Below are 22,250 nucleotides of genomic sequence, written 5' to 3' on the forward strand. Positions count from 1 at the left end.
CGCAAGGAGGAGTGTGCACTCGGTAACTCAGTTCAAATCACCCGCCTCCCTCGAGCCAATCACGTCAAGCCAAAGACGTGCGTGCGGGACCACAAAAAAAAAAAAAAACAATTTTCGACAAAACAGATCCTACCACAACAAAATTGCTACGTGCTTGTATACTTATAATGTTTGTTGATATCACGCGGGGTCATCATTGCTGTGAGTTGATAATTAGAGATATAACGCAACTAAATTCAAATCACCCGCCGCGCGAGAGCCAATCCCTTCAAACCAAAACCACGCGTGCGGGACCACGTTCAGCGCGATAAAAAAAAATGTACCGGCGTGGGGAATCGAAGGTGGTGCCGTGATAAGTTCATTCCGCGCTTGTATATTTGCGGTGTTTATTGATATTATGTGTGCCAATCATCGTTGTCAGTCGTCGACTGGAAGTGTATCGCGTGTGGGATGGAATGGGCGGCCAAAGGTGTGTCAAGATTTTGTGTTGGTGTTCTGTGGTGTGTCGTCGTAGCCTCAACGGGCTCGTCGCTTTGTCTGCGCGCTCAGCGCTGCGTGATCGGCGTGCTTTCCACGTTTCTTGATTACTCACGGTTATTGCGTGGTTCAATCGAGTGCATCTACTCAGACAGTCCACCGCCCAGTGCCTTGTCTGACGACGACGGCGACTGTAAAGCACAAGCGTGCGCCTCAGCGGATGCCTAGGTGAGTTCAACTCGCCAAATTGCGTAACTATGTGATCTTACTGTGTGATGACATTTATGCAGGTAAGGCAGCCCGGGTGGCGTGTTTACACAGCAGTGATGATGTACGAGAAAAGTTGTCTGATAGGCAAGTATGGATTCTGCTACAGGTAGTATCTGCTTTTCTGTGATGTTTTGTTATACACTTCTAGTAGTTGCTCTATTTGTGTCATTTTAAGCCTGGTGCTGTGCGATGTCAGTGCGCGTTAAAGAAAACCAGATCCCCAAAATTTCCGGAGCCCCTCCGCTACGGCGTGTCTCATAATCATATCGTGGTTTTGGCACGTAAAACCCCAAATGTTAATATCGCGAGGTCATCGCTTGAACCGATTGTTGAATCGCCTGCCGCCATAAAACTTCGCCTGCTTTTGAACGCACTGGTCGCCTCGTACATTTTCTGTGAATAAAATGCATCGGTAATAATGAACTAACGTGCAAATCAACTACAATGCAGTAGACGGGGACGCAGATAGACACAAAACGCTTGTCAAGCTGCTCAGAAGCGTATGTATCGCTGGTTGCGTCACCATCTACTGGGTGATTCCACGAGAGATCGAACATGCCTGTCCGGTCGCAATTTTTGTTTTGCCTGGGTTTTTAATATGTTATGTGGGCACATTCAAAGTGCACGGAACCGAAAATTTTATTTCCATGAAACGCTCCCAGCGCGCCAAAAAAATATTTGAAGGTGGCGGCTCGGGCCTCTTGCTTTTGCTCACTGTGATGTTTTCGGATTTCACGGCCGAATTTAGCGCGAACTATAAATGATGTGTCCAAAATTTTTTTTGCTGGTTTTAATACGCATTACTGTGAATTACATCCATGCTTTTTTATGCTGTCCTCAAAAAGAAGAAAATGTGAAAAAATGGCAAACACTGCCGAAATCAAAAAAGGGTCCTAAGTGTGAGGCGCCTTGGCGCCTCTGCTATTACAAACAGAAACTTTAAAACAATGTAAAATATAGAAAAGAGCATTTGCAACATTTATACGGAAAATAATTTTCCTACAGGCAGCGCAAAAAAAGAAAAAAATAGTTAAAAGAGCGAGTTTTTTCAAAAAAGTACATTTTCAAAAAATAAGATAAAAAAAACTCTGGTCTCAATCTTGCCGACAATTTTTTATCGAAGAGCGCTTATGTCAGTGAACACTCGGTTTTAATATCATATGTCCTCATTTGCTTTGTTTACGAGATATAACTGGCCAAAATGACCCTTGCAGTGTATGCTCTCTTCAGTGCGACTGATGGTTCTTATCAGCTTGCATTGTGCGTAAATCTGTTTTAATTATTCTACTGCAGCAAAATCTTGCTCTGGTGGCTTTTCGTCAAAAAAAATGTGTTCTCAGATTTTATTTGCTTCTAGCGTGTGCGAAAGTGGGCTGCTGCCGCCTTCTAAAGGGTGATTCCACGAGAGATCGAACGTGCCTGTCCGGTCGATATTTTTGTTTTGCCTGGGTTTTTTATATGTTATGTGGGCACATTCAAAGTGCACGGAACTGAAAATTTTATTTCCATGAAACGCTCCCAGCGTGCCAAAAAAATATTTGAAGGTCGCGGCGCGGACCTCCTGTTTTTGTTCACTGCAATGTTTTCGGATTTCACGGCCGAATTAACGCGAACTATAATAATGTGTCGAAAATTTTTTTCTTGGTTTAATATGCATTACTGTGTCCATGCTTTTTTATGCCGTCCTCAAAAGGAAAAAAAATGTGAAAAAAAGTGGCAAACCCGGTCCAAATCAACAAAGTTTGCTAAGTTTGATGCACCTTGGCGCCTTTCCTATTTCACACAGAAACTTCACAAAAGTGTCAAGTATTTGAAGGAGCCTTTGCAACATTTATGCGGCAGATTGTTTTCCGAAAGGCAGCGCAAAATAAGAAGAAAATAGTTAAAGAAGCGAGTTTTTTTCAAAAAAGTACATTTTCAAAAATAAAAGAACTCAGGCCTTAATTTTGACGACATTTTTTATCGAAGAGCGCTTATGTCAGTGAAAACACCATGTTAATATGTACGTCCTCATTTTCCTTGTTCATGAGATTTAACGGGCCAAAATTACTCTTGCTGTGTGCGCTCACTTCAGTGCGATTGATAGTTGTCATCAGCTTACATCGCACGTAAATCTAGTTCTAATTATTTTCCTGCAGTAAAACTTTGCTCTGGTGTCTTGTCGTCAAGAAAAATGTATTCTCAAACTTTAATTGTGTCTAGCGTATGCGGGGGTGGGCTGCTGCCGCTCTCTAAAGGCCTAACGCGTAAGCAGTTTGCAGCTTATAACCTCAACTTACCCAGCCTGTATTCGCTAATCAGAAGAACGCGAGACACCGCGAACACATGGTTTAGGTCACTTTGTCAAAACTCTCCTTGCACACAGAATAAAGCATCTCTATGCAGCGAGGGCCAACTTAATCTGTAACTAAATGCCACAATCAGCAGGCGCGCTGTATTGCAGTTGTTTTCTCACTGCCTGCTTGCTTCCCTTCCATTACGTGCATTGTACGCTCTAACCATCTTCCCCATTCGACGCACACTGTGCCTAAACAACTTTTGTAAAAAGTTAGCTCAATCATTTCCGAGCCGTTTATTTGACTTCCCGCTATCACATGTTTTCGGCGTCGCAGATAACGTCTTCCTCTATCATCTCGACCTTTACCTCAGCGTTTCAACAGCCAAAACGTGCGGTGCGGCATGATTAAGCCATGAGTGGCCGAAGCTGCCCAATTGATGATGTTTTGTTGCTACTTTACTTAAGTGCTTTCCCACGTCGAGGACAGCAGAGGTCATTGGTGGCGCCAGACGGACATTACCCTTAGTTTTGACAATGAGTGTGCCCTACAAATTAATTATTACAGCCCAAAGCGCTTAGACACCCTTAGTCATAAAATGTTAAACCGTGAGCAGTTCTGGAAACGCATTCATGACAGCTGCGCAGATGTGAGATAATTTGTGCGGCGCCGTTCAGTATAAACACTTCGACTTGCTCTAGGTCTAGCTGTTCACTACACGCGATGCCCGCGGCCCATGGCTAGGTCCTATTATTCTGGGCCGATTATTTACGCGTTCACAAAAAGAAGATTGCTGAGGAAAATTTTCGTTGCGCAAATTTTCTTTCTTTGCTCTTTTTGTTGTTGCCTACCTCCAGAAGCTACTGTCATAGGCTGAGGATCTTTGCGACACCTGCGAAGTCTGCTTGCATTGCTTTACGCTCCTCAAGGAAAACCTGTCTACATCTAACCGCGATGAGGTAGACCAGGCATTTCCTCAGGAAGAAGCGATTGATATCTTGAACAGGCGCGCCCATCTTTCCTCTGATGATTCTAGGCGAGGTTGTAGGCTGCAAACTGTTTACACGTTAACCATTTAGAGGGCGGCAGCAGCCCACTTTTGCACACGCTAGACACAAATAAAATCTGAGAAAACATTTTTCTTGACGAAAACCAACCACAGCAAGGTTTTGCTGCAGCAGAATAATTAAAACTGAGATTTACGCACAATGCAAGCTAATAACAACCATCAGTCGCACTGAAGTGAGCACACACAGCAAGGGTCATTTTGGCCAGATATATCTCGTAAACAAAGCAAATGAGGACATATGATATTAAAACCGTGTGTTCACTGACGTAAGCGCTCTTCGATAAAAAATTCTCATCAAAATTGAGACCGGAGTTTTTTTATCTTATTTTTTGAAAATGTACTTTTTTGAAAAAACTCGCTCTTTTAACTATTTTTTCTTTTTTTGCGCTGCCTGTAGGAAAATTATTTTCCGTATAAATGTTGCAAATGCTCTTTTCTATATTTGACATTGTTTTAAAGTTTCTGTTTGTAATTGCAGAGGCGCCAAGGCGCCTCAAACTTAGCACCCTTTTTTGATTTCGGCCGTGTTTGCCATTTTTTCACATTTTCTTCTTTTTGAGGACAGCATAAAAAAGCATGGATGTAATTCACAGTAATGCGTATTAAAACCAGCAAAAAAATTTTCGACACATCATTTATAGTTCGCGCTAAATTCGGCCGTGAAATCCGAAAACATCACAGTGAGCAAAAGCAAGAGGCCCGAGCCGCCACCTTCAAATAATTTTTTGGTGCACTGGGAGCGTTTGTTGGAAATAAAATTTTCGGTTCCGTGCACTTTGAACGTGCCCACATAACATATAAAAAACCCAGGCAAAACAAAAATTGCGACCGGACAGGCATGTTCGATCTCTCGTGGAATCACCCTACTGTGCTGCGCTTGATCAATCCATGACCAATAGCATAATTCTTCTATGGTGAAAATTTCAACCTGGCTGCGCAAGGTTTTTTTTTTCATTTTTTTATTCATATACCCTAAAGGCCCATTTGGGCATAACATAGGGGTTTTTGAGACAGTTATATGAACAAACTTGGTAATATACACTGAAAATAGTAAACAAGATAAAACATACTACTATTAATACAGATTGGGGCGCGTAGCACTTATTTCAGGGGTCTCGAACTCGCTTCAGCCGCAGGGCCGCAGTCGCGAAATTTTTTAGTCTCCCGCAAGGGCGGGGACAGTGAAAAACTGAGAGGGGAAAAGATGGGGAGGGGGAGGGGCATGAAAAAAATTGTCAACTAACATTGCCATTTCAAAGACGGCCTTTCCCATATACCATATTGTTGACGATGGAACGCGTTTATTTACAGAATGGCCCACGAACCCAACTTCCGAGCGGCACGCCTACCGGCCGAACATCGGAGTGACCCGCCTGTGCGCAGCTTGATCTGCCTACCACGCGTCGGCCTTGGTCATCATCTCACCGGCCTCGCCTTTCATCTCTACCACCTGGAAAGCCGGCGTGGCCGACGGAGGTGAGGTCGCTGGACGTATGGCTTTTCACAAAAGTATACCCTGCACCTGCACCACAATTGTGACGATTGAACGCGTTTATTTACAGAATGTAAAATGAATGCAGATGTACAGCTCGGAGCGAAAAACAGTTCACCGAGCCGCTCGCAAGCAAGTGCAGCCTCGTTCTCGTTTTCTTCATCTACTTTCCGATAGCGTGTTTAACTATATTTGTCATTTCTAAAGGAGATTTGATGTCAGGTTTTGAGAAACATATCGACACTGATACATGGACGGTTTTACATAAGACACATGGGCACGGCCACAAATGCTGTTAAATCAGTTTTTTTTATTTTTTATATAGCGACGTGAATTAACAAGGTCACATAACGTCGAATGCACCAACCCAACCGTTTTCATGCGCACGCGTTGTACTGTAGCACTGTTTGTTGGGCACCAAAAACCATCAGTAAAATAGTCTATAGAAGGACCGAAATCAATACGCCGATAGTGAAGTATCGAGTTTTCATTTCACCGTTATGTTTAAGTGTATTGTAACCACATGGGGTGCCTTACGAAAAAATGCTTAGATCAGTCTCGCCAGAGTTGCTCAGGAGCGTATATATTAAATAAATGAAAGGAAATATCGGACAAGGACAACCATATGCAGGCTGGGCCGCTGGCTAGAGATATACGGGCCATATGTTTGAGAACATTGATTTAGTTCTGCAGAAAACTTACAAGAAGGCAATGCATTTGACTGAATCATATTATGTGCTGGTAGTAACAGTAAGTGTGCATATAACTGCAAGCTTAATTGGAAGTAGTACAGCATGTCTATATAAATTGTAATTGACAGACGTGTGTGTCAGTTCAACTAAGCTTATTAAGGTAGCGTATGCTCTGCTTGTTGCTGTGTTTGCCTGGGAAGAAACATGTCGATTATTAGTCCTGCCATTACATATATTTGTTTGATGAACTAAACATGTTCTCTCTAATACCAATTTAATAGTGGAGTAGCATCATTGCAAAAACTTCTCATCACAAGTGGCTTGGGATGTGATGGTGTATCAAGAACATTACTTGATCTTGTGGTACCGTAGTTTTCGCTTTCCTTTGTACTTTGCTAAAGAAGCATGAAGCCAGAAGTGGGGTCTCATTTGCAGTATAAAAAACCAAGATGTATCAATCAGGGAAAGGGATGACAGTGCTGCTTTAGTTTATGCAGTTATAAATTGAAGAATGTCATTTCTGATATGTTTACATGTTTTCTGATCACAGAATTCTGGACAGTGTGGTTACACTGATTTTGTGGCGTGCCAAGCACTGCGAAATTGAACAGACGAAACAAGGGCACTGGATCAAGGGCTACTTTTTCTTGTTAGACACAACCTACTAATGCAGACAGACAATGAAGCCAAGAAAGGCATAGGGGAGATTACTTTAGTTTTTAACTGTAGTGTGGTAATTTTTACATAAATTGAAAGGAATTAAAGTCAACAAAAGAGACACTTGCTCCTGCCAGGGACCGAATCTGTAACCTTTGGATAGTGCGTCTGATGCTCCAATGGAGCTGCAACAGTGGTCATTGTCCCATCCATCCCATTGAGCACCTCAGTGTGTAATCCCAACAGTACATGCTAGTGCTACTTTTGGCCATCCTGGCGTCTTGTAGAACTCTTTACGAGCTGGCAGCTGGCCAATGAACCCTTGCATGCTACCTGAAGCCATCAAGTCTACCGGGACGAGACCCTATAGCTATCAAAGGACAAAAGAAACATAGTGAATTAAGGGCTCATTGAATTGAACAGACACTTGTAGGGCACAGCACGAGCCCTGCATATGAATTGACTTTAGTGCAACAAGGTTTTTTTTTTGAAGAGTTCAAAACTGGGCTTGTTGGCAAAACATACCCAAGATTTAAAACCATGCAAGAGCAGCAGAGGAGACAGAAAAGCCAACACAGTGCTCAATCTTTGCTGTAACCTCTGGTGCTCTTACACTTCTACTAAGTCTTCAGCTATCTTGAAATCTTCACATTCATGATGTCGTACAATAAGGGTGGCTCGTTACCATACATTGTGTACATAGAGCATACACTGATCTATTTAATATTGTGATGATAGTGCTGATGGAGTTTTCTGTGCAAGTTGCTTATTGGGCAAACTGTATTCTTCATACTATTTTAGTACGCCAGTGTGGGAAAGCTTGACATGTAACGCATAATTAAAATTGTCTGCAAAAATCTATTACTCCACTAATATTTGCTCTTAATGCATCCTAAGCTCATCATTCATGGACAGTTTTGGTGTATCAACAGGTACCTGTGTTAAGCCATCATGTTTTATATGTACTACTTGTGTACTGTAAGGCCTCTATTGTGTGCAGGTTATGGAATGTTTTGTGGCATCTGTAATGCATGTACCCAGCATAGACGACTGACTGTTCAAGGAACTGAAGCAGTGGACAGCTTGCTGTGAAAGATGGGAGCATTCTTTCTCTGGTCTGGACAAGCCCATATTAAGTGGTAGGCATTGGTTTCCTTCTCTACAAATGGGCAGTTCGAGAAGAGTAGCTTGGGCTTGTTGGTACGTAATGCGAGTAAAATAGCGCACACTTAGACAGAGTAAGCAGCACGACACAAGCGCTATCAACAGATGAATATTGAAATAGCAGAGAAAGACTTGTGTACAGAAATGTGTGAGGTGAGTGCGCATGTTACACAGGCATGACTGCAAACGATCTGAAATCGGCACAAAGGATCGGTAGCTCCTTTACGGGCAAGCTAACAAAGGCATGCTAACACACTGTGTGCCTAACTTCTCAATCATTTTGGCTTCTATTATCTCACGGACTGCATTTCTTTACTGTTCACAATCACGTCAACTTCATCAAATTCAGGCTGACATTCACACGTGCTACAGTTGCATAGCTAGGTGACCGTTTTTGTGCTTTTGTACATTGCAACGGTGTTCTCTCAAACGATCGTTAAGGCATCTAGCGGACTGGCTAATGTAGAACTTTCCATAATGCAGTGGGATCCGATACGCAGCATGATCAATGCATCTAACAAACGTACATCTATGTTTCTTTGAGCATGTCGCTAGTAGCTCCTTCCTAGGAACACTACTATTGCAAAGGCTGAAAGGTTTTTGAGGGGCACTAAACACAACAGATACATCAACGCGACCAGCAATCTTCTTGAGATTATGCACAATATCATGCATGTAAAGCGCTACACAACAATGCACTCGATGGTGCGGGCAGATAATTCGTGAAGTAACATTTCGACCACTGCTACCTGTTGATTCTCGGATAACCAGCTTCCAGTAAGCGACCTGTTCTTTAGCGCAAAAGCACAGAAGTGAATGCCCTCTGCGTGTTATTATATCTGAGAAAGCAGCATGGCAAAAATCTATTTCTAGCTCCTTGCTAGAAATACTAAAACTGCTGCAGTGTAATGATCCTTTTCAAGTGAAATATTCTACCTTAATGATAATTTCAGAGAGCACCGTGGCAATCAAGAAAAGCACAAGGACGGTCTTCTAGCTATGCAGTGCGACATGTGGATGTCAGCAGGAATTCGATAAAGTTCATGTGATTGTCAAAAGTAAAAAGTTAGTCCATGAGATGATTGAAGCCGAAATGACTCACTGGTTAGGCACACGATGTGTTAGAATGCCTTATATTAGTTTGCCCAAAAAGGAACTTGTATTCCTTTGTACCGATTTCAGATGGCTTGCAGTCATGCCTGCGTGACATGGGCACTCACTTCACCTGTTTCTTTACATAAGACTTCCTCTGCTATTTCAAATAAACAATTGTTGTTAGCGCTTGTGTCATGTTGCTTACTCTGTCCCTGTCTAAGTGTGCGCTATTTTACTCATCCAACTGAGAAACTTATGGCACTATAGTGAGGAACACCAAGACAGGAAAGAGTATGTAATAGCAAGGTGGGTGATTCCACGAGAGATCGAACATGCCTGTCCGGTCGCAATTTTTGTTTTGCCTGGGTTTTTTATATGTTATGTGGGCACATTCAAAGTGCACGGAACTGAAAATTTTATTTCCAAGAAACGCTCCCAGCGCGCCAAAAAAATATTTGAAGGTGGCGGCGCGGGCCTCCTGTTTTTGCTCACTGCAATGTTTTCGGATTTCACGGCCGAATTTAGCGCGAACTATAAATGATGTGTCGAAAATTTTTTTGCTGCTTTTAATACGCATTACTGTGAATTACATCCATGCTTTCTTTATGCCGTCCTAAAAAAAAAGAAAATATGAAAAAATGGCAAACACGGCCGAAATCAAAAAAGGGTCCTAAGTTAGAAGCGCCTTGGCGCCTTTGCTACTTCAAACAGAAACTTGAAAACAATGTCAACTATAGAAAAGTGCCTTTGCAACATTTGTACGGAAGATCATTTTCCTACGGGCAGCGCAAAAAAAGAAAAAAATAGTTAAAGAAGCGAGTTTTTTCAAAAAAGTACATTTTCAAAAAATAAAATAAAAAAAACTCCGGTCTCAATTTTGACGACAATTTTTTATCGAAGAGCGCTTATGTCAGTGAACACACGGTTTTAATATCATATGTCCTCATTTGCTTTGTTTACGAGATATAACTGGTCAAAATGACCCCTGCTGTGTGTGCTCACTTCAGTGCGACTGATGGTTGTTATTAGCTTGCATTGTGCGTACATCGCAGTTTTAATTATTCTGCTGCAGCAAAACCTTGCTCTGGTGGCTCTTCGTCAAGAAAAAGGTGTTCTCAGATTTTATTTGTGTCTAGAGTGTGCAAAAGTGGGCTGCTGCCGCCCTTTAAATGGCTAACGTGTAAACAGTTTGCAGCCTACAACCTCGCCTACAATCATCAAAGTAAAGATGGGCGCGCCTGTTCAAGATATCAATCGCTTCTTCTTCCTGAAGGAATGCCTGGTCTACCTCATCGCGGTTAGATGTAGACAGGTTTTCCTTGAGGAGCGTAAAACAATGCAAGCAGACTTCGCAGGTGTCGCGAAGATCCTCAGGCTATGACAGTAGCTTCTGGAGGTAGGCAACAACAAAAAGAGCAAAGAAAAAAAAATGCGCAACGAAAACGTTTTCCTCAGCAATCTTCTTTTTGTGAACGCGTAAATAATCGGCACAGAACAATCGGACGTAGTCTTGGGCCGCGCGCATCGCGTGTAGTGAACGGCTAGACCTAGAGCAAGTCGAAACGTTTATACTGAACGGCGCCGCACAAATTATCTCACATCTGCGCAGCTGTCATGAATGCCTTTCCAGAACTGCTCACGGTTTAACATTTTATGACTAAGGGTGTCTAACCGCTTTGGGCTGTACTAATTAATTTGTAGGCCACACTCATTGTCAAAACTAAGGGTAATGTCCGTCGCATGCGCACCAATGACCTCTGCTGTCCTCGACAGTGGGAAAGCACTTAGTAAGTGGCAACAAAACATCATCAATTGGGCAGCTTCGGCCACTATGGCTTAATCATGCCGCACCGCACGTTTTCTGGCTGTTGAAACGCTGAGGTAAAGGTCGAGATGATACAGGAAGACGTTATCTGCGACGCCGAAAACATGTGATAGCGGCAAGTGAAATAAACGGCTCGAAAATCATTGAGCTAACTTTTTACAAATGTTGTTTAGGCACAATGTGCGTCGAATGGGGAAGATGGTTAGAGCGTACAATGCACGTAATGGAAGGGAAGCAAGCAGGCAGTGAGAAAACAATTGCATAACAGCGCGCCTGCTGATTGTGGCGTTTAGTTACTGATTAAGTTGGCCTTCGCTGCATACAGATGCTTTATTCTGTGTGCAAGGAGAGTTTTGACAAAGTGACCTAAACCATGTGTTCGCGCTGTCTCGCGTGCTTCTGATTAGCGAATACTGGCGGGGTAAGTTGAGGTTGTAAGCTGCAAACTGCGTACGCGTTAGGCCTTTAGAGAGCGGCAGCAGCCCACCCCCGCACACACCAGACACAATTAAAGTTTGAGAATACATTTTTCTTGACGACAAGACACAAGAGCAAAGTTTTACTGCAGGAAAATAATTAAAACTAGGTTTACGTGCAATAAAAGCTGATGACAACTATCAATCGCACTGAAGTGAGCACACGCCGCAAGGGTATTTTGGCCCGTTAAATGTCGTGAACAAAGCAAATGAGGACATACATATTAACATGGTGTGTTCACTAACATAAGCGCTCTTCGACAAAAAAAATGACGTCAAAATTGAGGCCCGAGTTTTTTCTTATTTTTTGAAAACGTACTTTTTTGAAAAAAAAAAGCTCGCTTCTTTAACTATTTTCTTCTTACTTTGCGCTGCCTGTAGGAAAACGATCTTCCGCATAAATTTTGCAAAGGCTCCTTGAAATACCTGACACTGTTTTGAAGTTTCTGTGTGAAATAGGATAGGCGCCAAGGCGCATCAAACTTAGCAAACGTTGTTGATTTGGACCGGATTTGCCTTTTTTTCACATTTTTTTATTTTTGAGGACGGCATAAGAAAGCATGGATGTAATTCACAGTAATGCGTATTAAAACTAGCAAAAAAATTTTCGACACATCATTTATAGTTCGCGTTAAATTCGGCCGTGAAATCCGAAAACATTGCAGTGAGCAAAAAGAGGAGGCCCGCGCCGCCACCTTCAAATATTTTTTTGGCGCGCTGGGAGCGTTTCTCGGAAATAAAATTTTCGGTTCCGTGCACTTTGAATGTGCCCACATAACATATAAAAAACCCAAGCAAAACAAAAATTTCGACCGGACAGGCATGTTCGATCTCTCGTGGAATCACCCTTTAGAGGGCGGTAGCAGCCCACTTTTGCACACGCTAGAACCAAATAAAATCTGAGAACACATTTTTCTTGACGAAAAGTCACCAGAGCACGGTTTTGCTGCAGCAGAATAATTAAAACTGCGATTTACGCACAATGCAAGCTAATAACAACCATCAGTCGCACTGAAGTGAGCACACACAGCAGGGGTCATTTTGACCAGTTATATCTCGTAAACAAGCAAATGAGGACATATGATATTAAAACCGTGTGTTCACTGACATAAGCGCTCTTCGATAAAAAATTGTCGTCAAAATTGAGACCGGAGTTTTTTTTATTTTATTTTTTTGAAAATGTACTTTTTTGAAAAAACTCGCCTCTTTAACTATTTTTTTCTTTTTTTGCGCTGCCCGTAGGAAAATGATCTTCCGTACAAATGTTGCAAAGGCACTTTTCTATAGTTGACATTGTTTTCGAGTTTCTGTTTGTAGTGGCAAAGGCGCCAAGGCGCCTTTAACTTAGGACGCGTTTTTTATTTCGGCCGTGTTTGCCATTTTTTTACATTTTCTTCTTTTTGGGGACGGTATAAAAAAAGCATGGATGTAATTCACAGTAATGCGTATTAAAACTAGCAAAAAAATTTTCGACACATCATTTATAGTTCGCGCTAAATTCGGCCGTGAAATCCGAAAACATTGCAGTGAGCAAAAACAGGAGGCCCGCGCCGCCACCTTCAAATATTTTTTTGGCGCGCTGGGAGCGTTTCTTCGAAATAAAATTTTCAGTTCCGTGCACTTTGAATGTGCCCACATAACATATTAAAAACCCAGGCAAAACAAAAATTGCGACCGGACAGGCATGTTCGATCTCTCGTGGAATCACCCAAGTGCTTGTGATATTGTTCAAACACACAATGTTGCAACTTGCCTACAGCATAGCTTGCACCTTCACAGCTCTTTGCAAACAGTCGTGCAGTTGGGCACACTTCACCCTGCTGTTCTGGGTCACAGAGAATGTGGCCGGTTGGATCAGCGTGATGTGACATGTACCCAAAAAAAAATATCATCTGAAGGACACTCACCATTTATACCTTGGGCTCAAATAAAGAGCCAAGGCTTTTATGCTTCGTTACAGCCTCTACAATGGAAATCTCAGACTTCCAGTTACATGCTTTGTGCTGCTTACAAGTTGCTCCTGTGATCACTTGAACCATTCCTGTCGCTTTCTTGTCATCTTTGGATGACACCAGCTTCTCTTCTGATGAGCTCGTGAACACAGCAACGTTGCTGATAGTGCATTTCAATTTTTTCTAAGGATATATGATATCAATAGCTGGTCGATTCCACGAAAGATCCAAAAAGGGTGTATATTTGATGTTTCCGATTTTCCTGATAATTTATATGTTGTGCACATATGACTGCACAGCACGAAATGGCAGTTCGTTTTCAAGTAATTTTTTCAACACAGGAAAATTCGACAAGTGTCGCCGGTTGAGGACGACCATTTTACGAAGAGTGCGTTTTCGTAAATTCGCAATCATGCTGGCAGCCACTGAAGCTATAATTTACAAATATATTTCTTTTTGGCGGAAGTAGAAGTAAAGAGGAAATAGCTCTTATCATTTCATGGAATTCTGAGCAAATTATGTATTTTTAAAAATTCACGAAAAACGCTGCGTTTTTGAAAATCAGTCAAATTTGGGACGCTATGGCTAATTCTCTGAACATCTTAGCTTGTTCATATTTGCAGTATGAATAGGCCTTTATGTGAATAATGAACCTCTGTATTTGTATTTCTCTAATAATTTTCAAAGTAGTAAATTTTCATGCTCGAAACACCAAAAAGAGAAAAGTGCTCCTCAATTCGAAAATCTATAATAAAAAAAACCCCATTCTCAATTTTGTTCAAAGTCCCCCAAAATGTTCTCAAAGGACTGCAGAATGATATTATGAAAAAACATGTTGCATCATTTTTATTAGAACAAAAGCAGAAAATGTCAAACATTGTGTTTCCAGAGCGTGGTGGCTACTGCGTAAAGGACATCTCTAGTAACAAGAAAATACAGTAACACGTCTTTTTTCTTCTCTGAGCTTCGCTAAACAACAGTAATGATCTATGGTCGGAAATTGGGAACTGTTTTGTAAAGAAAAAAAGATCGTTCCAATTAAATGTATTTGCGACACCACTTATATTCCTCGTCGACGGGCAGCACGGACATTTTCATCCCTTTGGATATTTTTGTTTGAGTAAATGCGCTTATATAAAAGCAACGAAGCTAAACGCGACATTTGTGTAGCTGAGTCGATCATGCATTGTAAGAATGTGAGAAATCGCAAATGGCGGCAGTGGTGAACGGCGAGTACCGCAGTGCAACCTAAGCACAACAGCCACACATTGTTTGCCAGGCTTTGTCGCTCTGCACGAGAAAAAGCTGGGGTGTCGATTGCGTTGGTTACACGATACATTTTTCACCACTCGTCGCTCTCCCGCCCGGTCTCTGGATCCGCACCGTGCGGATCGTGTGGCGGATCGAATGGCCCGCGCTACACGCCTTCGTGTAAACGGAGTAGCATGCATTAGGCGGACAGGTGCAGAGGGCGGCGCGATAGACGCCCGCCTGAACAGACGACAGCAACGAGCACGGCTGTGCCAGTCAGCCAAACACAACCTGAGATAGAAGTTAAGCATCCAAATTGGGCTTCAATTTGGTGCAATCCTGTCCTACGCTCTGAAGGTGGCTATGGGCAAGCGTTATAGCCATGACCGAGATTTTGTACGGACTGCCTCATGGTGCACAAAAAGAAAATTCCGCTGCAGCGGAATTTTCGTTATATATCGGATCGAGGCTCTCTTTTGCGCAGGGTCATGAAGCAGGATGCGCGCTCAATGCAAGAGGGAAACCAGATCTGCCAGCTCTGCTTCAAGAGAAAGAAGGAGATGCAAAACAAAGCAGATGCAATGCAAACAAAACGTGTTTTATCCGTGGCCAGAACTGCTGCCACCAATCTTCACGTAATCGATTCTTTTTAAACTGCGCATTGATCACATAAGGTTTGACAACGTACACATTTGGGCCAACAAAAACCACACCTCTTGGCGACCGCTCTCCAGAAATTCATTTCCATTAATGAAGAGACCTTGGCTTTTATACCAATCTCTCAATTCTGGCACAGCACATCATCATAAGAGACGCATGGAGGGAATGCGTTCTTTAGCACTCAAGATATGAATAATTCAACTGATATAGATGAAAGAAAAGGAGGCTACAACTGAAAGTGCCTACTGTGGACTGAGGGATGTCTAACACTGGCGTGAAGTCGCAAACCACGCGAATGCATTTAATTGGAACGGTCCTTTTCATTACAAAACAGTTCCCAATTTCCGACCATAGATCATTACTGTTGTTTAGCGAAGGTCAGAAAAGAAAAAAGACATGTTACTGTATTTTCTTGTTACTAGAGATGTCCTTTACGCAGTAGCCACCACGCTCTGGAAATGCTATGTTTGACATTTTCTGCTTTTGTCCTAATAAAAATGATGCATCATGTTTTTTCATAATATCATTCTGCAGTCCTTTGAGAACATTTTGGGGGACTTTGAACAAAATTGAGATTGGGTTTTTTTTATTATAGATTTTCGAATTGATGAGCACTTTTCTCTTTTTGGTGTTTAGAGCGTAAATATTTACTACTTTGAAAATTATTAGAGAAATACAAATGCAGAGGTTCATTATTCTCATAAAGGCCTATTCATACGGCAAATATGAACAAGCTAAGATGTTCAGAGAATTAGCCATAGCGTCCCAAATTCGACTGATTTTCAAAAACGCGTTTTTCGTGAATTTTTAAAAATACATAATTTGCTCAGATTTCCATGAAATGATAAGAGCTATTTCCTCTTTACTTCTACTTCCGCCAAAAAGAAAGATATTTGTAATATGTAGCTTCAGTGGCTGCCAGCATGATTGCAAATTTACGAAAACGCACTCTTCGTATAATGGTCGTCGTCAACCAGCGACACTTGTCGAATTTTCCTGTGTTGAAAAAATTTTTTATTTGAAAACGAACTGCGATTTCGTGCTGTGCAGTCATATGTGCACAACATACAAAATTATCAGGAAAATCGGAAACATCAAATATACACCCTTTTTTGATCTTTCGTGGAATCGACCAGCTGCATTAGTAAAGAGAAATGGGAAAAAGTATACCTGAAGCTATGTCTTGCTAATGGCTGCAGCCGACCTCACTTTCGTGAGGAACAGGCACTCAAAGATGGGCAAAAAATGTCTCAATAGAATCTGATTTCTTGTGTCACTGTCTGTCATTGAGATGCCTTTTTCGCTTGCTTTTTTTTATCATATTTTTCACACCTTCCTTGGTGAAGTAGGATGCTCAGAACGAAATGAAACAAGTTAAAGTGTTTTTTTCCCATTAAGCCGTCCAACTAACTTCTCTTCAGCGTGCAGTTCTATTCTTTATAAAGCACTTCAAAAACTTTTCTACTGAACTATACATAATGCAAGCTCCCTCCTTCTGTGAAGCACAGTGTCTAAAGCAAAGGGCATGTGAACTTCTGTGGATTTTTGTTCTTGGTAGTGCATAATTGCAAGCTTCAGTAGTTGCCAAGTCTTAAATATGTGCTGTTCATAACATTTTGACTGCAAATAACTTTTGTTCATTAGCCAACTTTATCACTGCATTGGTTCTATTCGTATTGTTGTGTTGTACAGAAACAGGGTGAAATATTTCCATGTTCTCTAAACCTTTCAGACGCCACCAATGAAAAACTGTCTGTAAATGCGTCAAATTGATACATCATTTCAAGGCACTCGATATTCTATTGCAACAAAAATAATGTCATAATGCATTAATTTATGTGTGTTATAGTAATTATAATTCAATTGTAATAATTATCTATTGTAAAGTCATTCATGCTACGTTCTTACATTAATAGAATGAAATCTTACGCCAAAAATATAGTGCAAATTTGTTTTTGTGTATGTTCATTTGGAGTGAAGAAAAATTATACTTTTGGCATGGCTCGCAGGAAGGAGCACTTCGAACGACTCGTTGAACAGTGTAGTGCCTTCAGCAAACTGATAATATACAACAGTACACTGCAAAATGAAGTTAAATGAACACAAATATATTATGCAGCAGGTTCATTTGATCCAAAGCTCAACGTATCTTGTTCAACGTATCTTGATCAGCGCTTCTTGTAATTCCTCCCTGTGTGCGTTGTCTTGCTTTTCGCGCTGCTTACTTCCAAGGTATCTTGCTCTCTAGTAGCCCTAGTCGTTACCAATGGCAAAAATAAGTGGTGCACACAATTGTGTACATAGCGTGTCAAAGGGTTAAAGGTTAATTTTCTGGAGAGTCCTTTGCTTTGTAGGTGGCCAAGTAAAGCCTCACTTTAGTTGTAATTATGAACTACATTAATTGAAAAGTTAACATTAGTGATAAGATTCAGTGAAACAAAAATACTCCGTATCATCAGATCTTATTGCCAAGGGCCTCTATGCACTGTGTGTAATTATGAACTACATTAATTGAAAAGTTAACATTAGTGATAAGATTCAGTGAAACAAAAATACTCCGTATCATCAGATCTTATTGCCAAGGGCCTCTATGCACTGTGTGATCTTTTGTGTAATTATGAACTACATTAATTGAAAAGTTAACATTAGTGATAAGATTCAGTGAAACAAAAATACTCCGTATCATCAGATCTTATTGCCAAGGGCCTCTATGCACTGTGTGATTATGTTGTAATTATGAACTACATTAATTGAAAAGTTAACATTAGTGATAAGATTCAGTGAAACAAAAATACTCCGTATCATCAGATCTTATTGCCAAGGGCCTCTATGCACTGTGTGATCTTTTGTGTAATTATGAACTACATTAATTGAAAAGTTAACATTAGTGATAAGATTCAGTGAAACAAAAATACTCCGTATCATCAGATCTTATTGCCAAGGGCCTCTATGCACTGTGTGATCTTTTGTGCATATGCAAGATGAAGGAGTGTTGGCTTGGTGACAAATGAGTGTCAAAGGTGAATGCAAGAGAGATCATCTTCAGTTTTCTCTGCTCTGAGGTATCAATTTTATTTTGAAGGGCCTCACATAAGTAGTGCTTCAGATTTGACAAATGATTTTGTGTGCTTTTTTAAGATGTCAGGGAAACCAGGGCTTGCATTCATTAAGCACCATTGTCTTCATTAGCATACTGCAAAAACATTATTCCTAGAAGTTACTGCGTAATTACAGCATTTAGGCGTTCATTTTATATTCCATAGCTAGGGTTAGCATGGCACTACATTTCTCGTTTTAGTTGGACATTTGTTCTGTGCTTTCCTTTTTGTTTTTCAGTCACATCTTAATGAGTCATTCGGTTTCAGAAGTACTTCAAAGGTACCACAGAATGTAAAGTGCATTCTGACTTATGCCCGCATGGCAGTTAGATGTTTGTACATATGTGAACATCGTATATGTCTGTGCAGAGGCATGAATGAACAGATTATGTTGCACATTAATGTAACATGTAATTGTTTAGAGCAAGACAAGGGACATAGAAATATTATGTTCATGTAAGACAAAGGCATGACATGGATAGATTCAATGCCTGGAAATGAACAGTGTTCAGTACTGTTATATCAAGGGCAATTCATTGAATAGTATTAAAATTGCGAGATTACTGAAAAAGAGAAAAATATCTTTCGTGACTGCATTTACTAATCCTGATGTGAAATAAACTTTGTGCTAACTTTGAATTTTCATGTTTATATGTTACCACACTGTGCATGCTGATGGCAGCGACGACAACTGCAAAGGGTAAATGTTGGAAAAGCTACAGACATGAGAGCTAGGTAAAAGGTACACACAAGTGAACTGTTGTATTTTAAAATTGCATGGTGAATTCCTTGACGTAATATTCATATTGTTTACTTTACTTTATTCAAGAATTCTTGTGGGTCAACCAAAAAACATTGAAGCCACATGGCAATTGGCTCTGTATTAATCGCAGCTTAAGAGGATTGAAAAGTTCCTTATAAATAAAACATCCTTGAGATCTTTCGAAAGCAGGAACAAATGTGATAATGACTTCATAACTGTATTATGGAACAAACAGAATATCCAGACGACACATTTTGTGCCTTCCAGGGAGATGTTCAATATCAACCCGATGAGAGGCAGCAAATGTGGAAATGGACGCAAGTCAAGGACAGCTGCAGACAGCAAAATATTGAAACTGATACAACGATTGTGCTGAATCACCGAAGATGTAAGTTAACTTTTTTGCTGGTGTTACTTGCTGATGAGCTTGTAATCCCTGCTATATTTTGGTTGCGTGTGTAGGGCCTGATATTCAATAAGATTGTGCTGAATATGTAGGTTAACAAGCCTGAATGGTCAGTCTGAGGAGATCCATCATAAACATTTTTATTGAAGGAATGTTGAAGCACTTGTTTTTACACAGAACAAGACAACCTTTATGATAAGTGAAAACAATTTTCAGATATACTAACAATATTTGCAGACTTGTGTTGTCGAATTTACATTCCTTATTCTTAATTCTTTTTCGCTTGCATGCTTCCTCGTATCTCTTTGTCTAAACAAGGGGCACCAGTGCCGCCCCGTCTATTGCTCATAATATGAGGGGATGCTTTGCTTTGTGAAACGGAACATAAGAGCCCTATGTTAGCTAGAGGCTCTTCTACCAGCTATAGGCGGTGGTCTGGCATGCGTTCGCCTCTTGGCCATGCCTGGTTATTTTGACCCCCAGTAGCCGACAGCTTGAGCGGACGTGCTTTCTCATGCAGCAAACTGTGCATTCTAGTCAGCTGTCACTGTGCGTTGGCCACACTCTCGCATACCCTCTTTCATGAATGACTCTGTGTATGTCAGCAAACTGCAGGTTGTCATATTGACATCAGGAGGAAAGCACATACATGGTGCTATTTGCTGTGGCTATGTAACCAGACAATATACAGGAGGGCAGACAGTATTAGCAAAGAAAACTGCTTAAGTTGACCAAATCGCTCTTCATTAATTTCTCTCATTACTGCAACAGCATACTTTCCGCAATGTAAGAGGCTGCCTCATTCTCGGTTAATTGCTAGGTGCTTTTCCACGTTTGCTGCATTGCTAAGCATCCGAGCTCGGGGTCGCCAGGAACAGAAATAAGTCGAGAGCGAGAACAAGCAGGAGGTGTAGTTTATTTTGTTAGCGGTCGTTTTGATCGAGTGCTCAGTTTGATACAAGTTACTGTGAACGAGACAAACTGTTGCTTGGAAGCAGGACAGAATGTCAACGTCAGTGCCACAGAATGCAAGATGCTCCTGAGAGGTTGTGTAGCTAGCTTTGTTGCATACTGCAACAATGCAAGGAATAAGCAAGTGGAGAGCAAACCTACGTCCCCATTACGATAAACAGGAGCATCTGCGACCTTGATTCCATTGTCAGGTGTTGAGTTTCTGGATCCCGACGAGCAGGGATGTGCGTTACTTATGAACTCCAATTGGAAAGTGTTTAATAATGTGTAACACATTAAGCTGTGAGAGAAAGTTGGGCAGCCTCGATGTGCCTGCCTTTGAGCGAATGCCTTGGGCTGTTGATGTCGCCTATGACACTCACTCATTTTACATTTCGAGTTAACTTGTGAAAACACCACAGGCAAGGACGATTTGCAACACTGTCCACCTGAAACTACTTGGCGTGATGTGGGAGCAGTAACTGAAACTTTGTTTCACAAGTGCACCTTTGGAGTGGCTCATTGCGTATATTTTGATTTACTTATTTCATGTTGCATGTGCCTCGTTTTATGCAGAAAGGCTAAATGTCACAGAACGGGTTTTATCTCCTCTTTAGCTCTTTTAATTTGGCATTTTTGACAAAAACGACACTCCTTCTCAGCCGGCCTCAGTTCGAATCTGTTCACAGCCATTGCACGTGTCCGACAGCTGGTGCGCAAAATCTGATTTTCACTTTTGCTTTGTTTTCTTGCTTTCAAGATCCCCCTTTGCTTGAACAGTTACACATGTCTAATCTCAAGATGGTAATCTAGCATTTCAATTGAACTTAACGTCTCCCCTCATGTCTTTAATGTCGTCTGCACAGAAGTCATTTGGATTTTTACTGTGAACAATATTTTTTTTTTAGTCAATCATGCAGGGGTTTAGGATACACATGCCCTTTTCTTTTTTTATGAGATTGGGCGGGCTGTGGATGCATCAAAATTCAAAACCTGCTGCTGTGTGGCTCGTTTGTTTTTGCAAGGTAGATGCAAAATTCAGTTTCGGCACAGATTGCCTTCTTTCATTTGGTTCAAGTGTCCTCATATATTTTGTTTCTTCTCTTTTCAGATGAGCCAGAGTGCGAACAGTATACTCGTACAGTTTCGCAGAATAAACCCCATCTTTATGCGTTCAGAGCAGCTGGATGTTCACTGTTTACTTGGCAAGAAGCAGTATGTATGCATGCTTCTTGCCACAGCTATGTGCTGTCCCACACTTTGTGGGAAACACTGAATTCTGCATTTGCTGAGAAATATATGTGCCAAATAGTGCATTTGTTGCTTTGCAGTCACCAATGCACACAAGTTGACCCCACACTGTACTTAAAAAGTTGTAATAATGAGTGTTCTGTGGTGAAGAAGGTTGTGGTGCTTTACATGCAGCCACCGCAGTGATTATTGACTGATGCCAGTGGCAGCTTCTACTTTGCAGCAAAGAAGTTGTTAGAGAGAGCATACACAGGTTAAGCAGTAATAATGACAAAAATTTCCACTGGATGTTAAATGCAAGTCATGAGAAAAGACATGCATGTACATGTTGCCCCTGTTGAAACATATATCAGGCTACAAGTGCCATTATATTTGCTCTGCCAAATTTCTTGTTCAAGTTGAACAGCAATATCTGTTCTTGGGGA

At 41.2% G+C, this 22,250-nt stretch overlaps 1 long non-coding RNA gene across 2 annotated transcripts; it reads left to right on the top strand.

The window, feature by feature from the left end:
• Window positions 1-331: 331 nt before the first annotated feature.
• Window positions 332-21,781, top strand: LOC119406086 (uncharacterized). Of its 2 annotated transcripts, XR_005186519.2 has the most exons (6): window positions 332-705; window positions 768-853; window positions 5,404-5,568; window positions 7,975-8,072; window positions 19,485-19,605; window positions 21,686-21,781. It is a non-coding gene; the product is annotated as an uncharacterized LOC119406086 (long non-coding RNA). The 2 variants fall into 2 exon arrangements; XR_005186520.2 differs by lacking the exon at window positions 768-853.
• The last annotated feature ends 469 nt before the right edge of the window (window positions 21,782-22,250 follow it).

The sequence above is a fragment of the Rhipicephalus sanguineus genome, chromosome 9 (assembly GCF_013339695.2).
Source record: "Rhipicephalus sanguineus isolate Rsan-2018 chromosome 9, BIME_Rsan_1.4, whole genome shotgun sequence".
Lineage (NCBI taxonomy): Eukaryota > Metazoa > Arthropoda > Arachnida > Ixodida > Ixodidae > Rhipicephalus > Rhipicephalus sanguineus.